The sequence below is a fragment of the Epinephelus moara genome, chromosome 22 (genome assembly GCF_006386435.1).
Source record: "Epinephelus moara isolate mb chromosome 22, YSFRI_EMoa_1.0, whole genome shotgun sequence".
NCBI classification, from domain to species: domain Eukaryota; kingdom Metazoa; phylum Chordata; class Actinopteri; order Perciformes; family Serranidae; genus Epinephelus; species Epinephelus moara.
Genome location: NC_065527.1, coordinates 35,348,766 through 35,354,166, shown reverse-complemented (window position 1 = coordinate 35,354,166; position 5,401 = coordinate 35,348,766).

The following is a 5,401-nucleotide window of genomic DNA, read 5'->3' as shown; positions in this document are numbered from 1 at the left end:
CCTGCGAGCACATTAAACTCAGTTGCATCTGATTCTACGTGTCTCCAGTGATTTTTTGACCTCTGAGTATTTGAGTTTTTGATATCTAATGGAAGACAAAGAAAGTCTGTTTGAGAAGAGAAGAGCGAGGTCGCGAGCTTTCTGGCACGGCTCGGGACCTTGACTTTTTTGCTTCTACAACACTCCCACATCATATGTAAGAAAGTACCGGTTACATTTAAAGGGCAAAGTAAACAATTTGGTGTATGTGATAATTTCATTCTATGGGATTTTTGGGGAGTTAAATAAGTTCTATGGGCGAAATTAAAATGAATCAGCTGATGATTTAGGTTTCGGGATGCCATATAAATATTTCCCCAGACTTTGTCCCAGTTTATATGATGTTGTGTGTCAAGATCGAAATTCCAAGCTTGGATGGCAGGTGGTGAAGTTGCTGTTCTATTTGAGAAATCTTTATAGATTATGGAAACATATCTTTTAGGAAAACTAGATATTTTTTAACAAAAATAAATAAAGGATGGTTGGGTGGTTGAGACCAGGGAATGCCATAGGCCCGCATAGCTGAGCGAAGTTGTAAGTGTAAAAAGAAAGAGGAGCCAGGCAAATTATAATAATCTTTCAGATCTGGAAAAAAGGGTCTGAGACCATTAGTATCCATGACATCCCCTAAAGTATGTAAACCTGAGTTGGACCACTGGTAAGATACAAAACAGGAAGCACCCTTACGTAATGCGGGATTATGAAATAAAGGAGTTTCGGCTTGCCACTTAATGTCCCAGTTATGTAGCTTTTTATATTTACGCCAAGTTGATACCGCATGAGAAATTATTGGCCCAAAACTTAATTTACAGCGCTTTAAAGAAATATCTGTAAAAAGAAGGTCTTGCAGGCGAATAGGTGCAACAATATTTTTTTCAATACCTATCCAGGGGACATCAGTGTTAGGATCAAACCAGCTTAATATAGGGCGAATTGAAAAGGTATAAGAATACAATTTAAAATTTGGAACAGCAAGTCCACCAGCTTGTTTGTTATTCTGCAAAGTTGAGAGCTTGACACGAGTTCGCTTACCTTTCCAGATAAATGTTGAAACATTTTTATTTAGTTTCGCCCAATAATCACCGGGAGGAGAAATAGGAATCATGGAACTACAAAAATTAATTCGAGGCAATATATTCATTTTAATGATAGAGATTCTTCCTGACAGAGAAACAGGAATATTGCGCCATCTGTTTAGGTCATCAATGATTGATTTAAGAATTTTATTATAATTCATGTTTACAATTTTTTCAATTGAAGGGAATATATCTATGCCTAAATATTTGAAGTGAGATTCAACAGGGATCTGATGAGTGGGAGTACATTTGGGAGGGGTCTTAAGATACGTTAAAGATGATTTAGACCAATTTATTTTATAACTTGAAATTGAACTAAAAGTGTTAAAAATATCAAGAAGATTTGAGAGAGAATGAGAAGTGTCCTCTAGATATAGCAGTATGTCATCAGCATAAAGAGAAATGTGATGATCAGTAGAATTAACAGTAATTGGTTTGATATGTTTAGATTGATGAATAGTTTGAGCTAATGGTTCCATGGATAAAATAAATAAGATAGGAGAGATTGGATCTCCCTGCCTACTCCCACGTGTAATTTTAAAAGAAGGAGAGCACATGTTACCTGTTATAACACTAGCAGATGGATTAGCAAATAATATTTTAATCATGTTTATAAAAATTTCACCCAGTCCCATATATTTTAAGACGGACCAGAGATAGGACCACTCTAGGCGATCAAAAACCTTTTCAGTGTCCACGGAAAGAACTGCTGAAGAGGCCTTTGCATCTGGAGAAAAATTAATAATATGAAGAAGACGGCGTAAGTTATCTGAAGAAAGTCTTTTCTTCACAAAACCACTTTGGTCTGGGTGAAAGTCTTTTCTTCACAAAACCACTTTGGTCTGGGTGAATCAATTTAGGTAGAAAGAATTCAACACGATGAGATAAAATTTTGGAAAATAATTTAACATCAGTATTTATCAATGATAGTGGGCGCCAATTAGAGCAATGATTTGAGTATTTGCCTTTTTTCAGCAAAAGTGAGATTAAAGACATGTTTACATCTCTCCCAAATGAACCTTTAGAAATGGCTGTATTAAACATCTCCAGTAATAATGGACCAAATTGATCCCAAAATTTCAAATAGAATTCGGGAGGAATGCCGTCCCAGCCAGGTGATCTGCCTTTGTTCATAGTTTCTAAAAATGTTCTAAGTTCCTGTAGAGATAATGGATCACCCAGTGAACTTGATTCGGCTGCTGATAAGACAGGGAGTTTGAGCCCTTTTAAAAATATATCAGTCTCTACAGAAGGCTCACCCTCTGATGTATATAGTTTATTATTTATTAGCAAATCTGAGATTAATTAAACTTGGATCAGTAAGCAAATCACCGTCTTCTATATAAATCAGCGTCCCTTTTATTATTAATATTATTATTATTTATTATTTATCTGTCTATCTATGCAGTAGGGGCACATAATATTGATTTAACAATAAAGGCCAAACACAAGTTAATTACTGGTTGTGGTCTAATTTCTACTCCAATTGCCCATTTGAAGAAGAAAATGGAAAAAGCACGTGGATTTCCATTATTTTTTTTATTCACACGGAAAAACAAAATAATGCATTTAATATTTGTTTATCCTGTTATAAAACAAACAAGTTGAACACAGCTGTGGACGGAGGGGACACGCACCGTAACATATGCTCAGTTTGCATCAGTCATTTATTCATTTGAGCGTTGTTGTATTGCCAGCCTTTAGTAATATCATTAATTCATTTTACTACTTGGGATTCAGATGGGTGAGTGTGAGCAAACATTCTCAATGTGACAATTTCGTTTCAGTTTGTGGCTGGTAGCCTATATTCCTTTTTTTAATTCAATTCCGACCTTAGTAATTAAACAATATCTTTCACCGTGTTGTCCACGTTTATATATCCTGCATGAAACAACACGATGAGAACGTACGCCCCATACGTTCTCATCGTGTGCATTTTGTAGTCCATCTTCAGAACATTGTAGTTTCACCACAGCAGACCCACGTCAATAACATCCTTCTCAGCCAATCACAGCGCGATAAATTCTTCTTCTTCGTTTGGTTTTATGGCGCGTTGCAACCATTGCTCATTAGGTGTATACCGCCACCTGAGTATGTAGTATGTAGACAATAAATGGTATGTAGTATGTAGTATGTTGAGGTCACCAAGGAGTAGAATGGATGGATACATATAGTCCAGGAAATCTAGCTCACTTTGGACCCAAAAATCAGACTAATTGTAAGAGATTTTTTTTCACCCTACATCATTTCTATGAGGTGTCCAGAACAACATACTAAAAGTCCTAAGAAATCCTAGTTGCGGAAATATGTTTAATTCTCATCAATCCTAGATGTGTGCCAATATGGCCGTACAACAATACACCCAAATGGGCTTAATTTTTGTCTTTTACTCCTATCACAATGAAAGTAAAAAGTAGTCATCCAAATAATTACTTGAGTAAGAGTAAAAGAGTATTTGGTGAAAAAACTACTCAAGTACTGAGTAACTGTTGAGTAACGTCTGATTTATTTGTAAAATAAGAACATGAACGTAATCAATCAATCAATCAAAAATAATAATCTGCAAATTCATGTATTTTAAACGATACCCCTTTAACTAAAACAAAAATAAATTAAATCTTTACAAACATAACATAAATCAAGGCACAAGAAACACAAATATATTCTTATATATACTGTACATATGTAATTATGTACTCAGATGTGGGTAGAGTAGCCAAATATTGTACTCAAGTAAGAGTATTGTTGCTTTAAAACAATATAACTCAAGTAAAAGTAAAAAGTATTTTGCATTAAAACTACTCTGAAAAGTACAATTTATCCAAAAAGTTACTCAAGTAAATGTAACTGAGTAAATGTAACTAGTTACTACCCACCTCTGCTCGCACACAGCACGTCTAGTCGAAAAACCAGACAGAGCTGACAGACACACATTCACCAATAGCAGACAACACAATGCAGAATGCACTTTGCACCAATTTGGCTATACACAATAGCAGATAGCATCCCTGAATAGTGAGTATCATAGGGGAAAATAACAAAATGAATCAAAGTGGGAAACCTAGCCAAGTGGGGAAAAATTCAACTCAAATAAGCTACACTGAACTGATTAGGCTACTTATTTATGTAGGCTAGAGACTATATTTCTGAACCATCAAGACAATTTAGGCTAACAGTAAACAATTTTGTCCAAAACCAAAATTACTTCACATTTTGAAGTAAGCCTAATAATAGATTGCCTATTGAAACAAACAAACGTTAGCTTGCTAGCACTAGCAAATTGAATTCATCTTGTTGCCAGACAAACACTTTATTTCTCCAGAAACCCAAACTCGACTTCTTTATTAATTCACACTACCTCTTTTTGTAACTATAAACAAGTGCTTCGGACCAGGGTTACACTTTGGGCTTCAGCCCTTGTTTGGCTATGCACTGTGTATGAGAAGTAGCACCTGCAAAATCTATTCACATTGTTGGCAGGAAACCACTCTTCATCTCTCCAGAAACTCAATCTGGACATTTTAAGTTACCAACTCTTTTCTAAATTTTTGGCCCAAAACCAAAACTACTTTATTCGTTTATTTTTTTTTTTTTATCAGGGACCATGTACAGAGAACATTGGACTCAACAGAGTAAAGATGCACTGCACCAGATTATAGCTTTTTCCATCTGCAGTCCCTGAGGCAGGCAAAAAAAAGAAATAACGAGAAAAATTTAAATATTACAAAGAGACATATAAAAAGACAGACTGAAACGGTACAAGAAAATAGAGTGCATTGAAATCCATGGGACAAAGCACACACAGCGTCCAAAGTGCGAGTGCTCACAGTTCCAGAAAACAGTCATACAAGGTGCACATGCCCATACAGAGCGCACAGTGCAATGAGGCAGATAGAAGCAGCAGATAGATTATCGCCTACTGACACAAACTAGTTTGCTATCATTAGCAAATTCTATTAGGCTAATCTCATTGCTAAACAACACTGTTTTCTTTTCTTTTTATGTGTGTAATGTATGTTAGCAGGGAGAAATGGATAAGTGTAAAATATGTAATGAGTCATTCACTGATGAAAACACATCAGTTGTTCTACGAGCAAAAGGCAGCAATTGTGTGAATCGTGCAAGTGCTCAACGTGGAAGTTGCTTAGTGACATTTCCAGGAGAAAGAGTACACGTTGAATGCCACCGTAACTACTGTAAAGCAGAAAATATTGTACGTGATAATGTTATACCATCTTTGCAACAACCAGTGCGACTTATAAATCTCCGCTCTGAACAAAACTTCA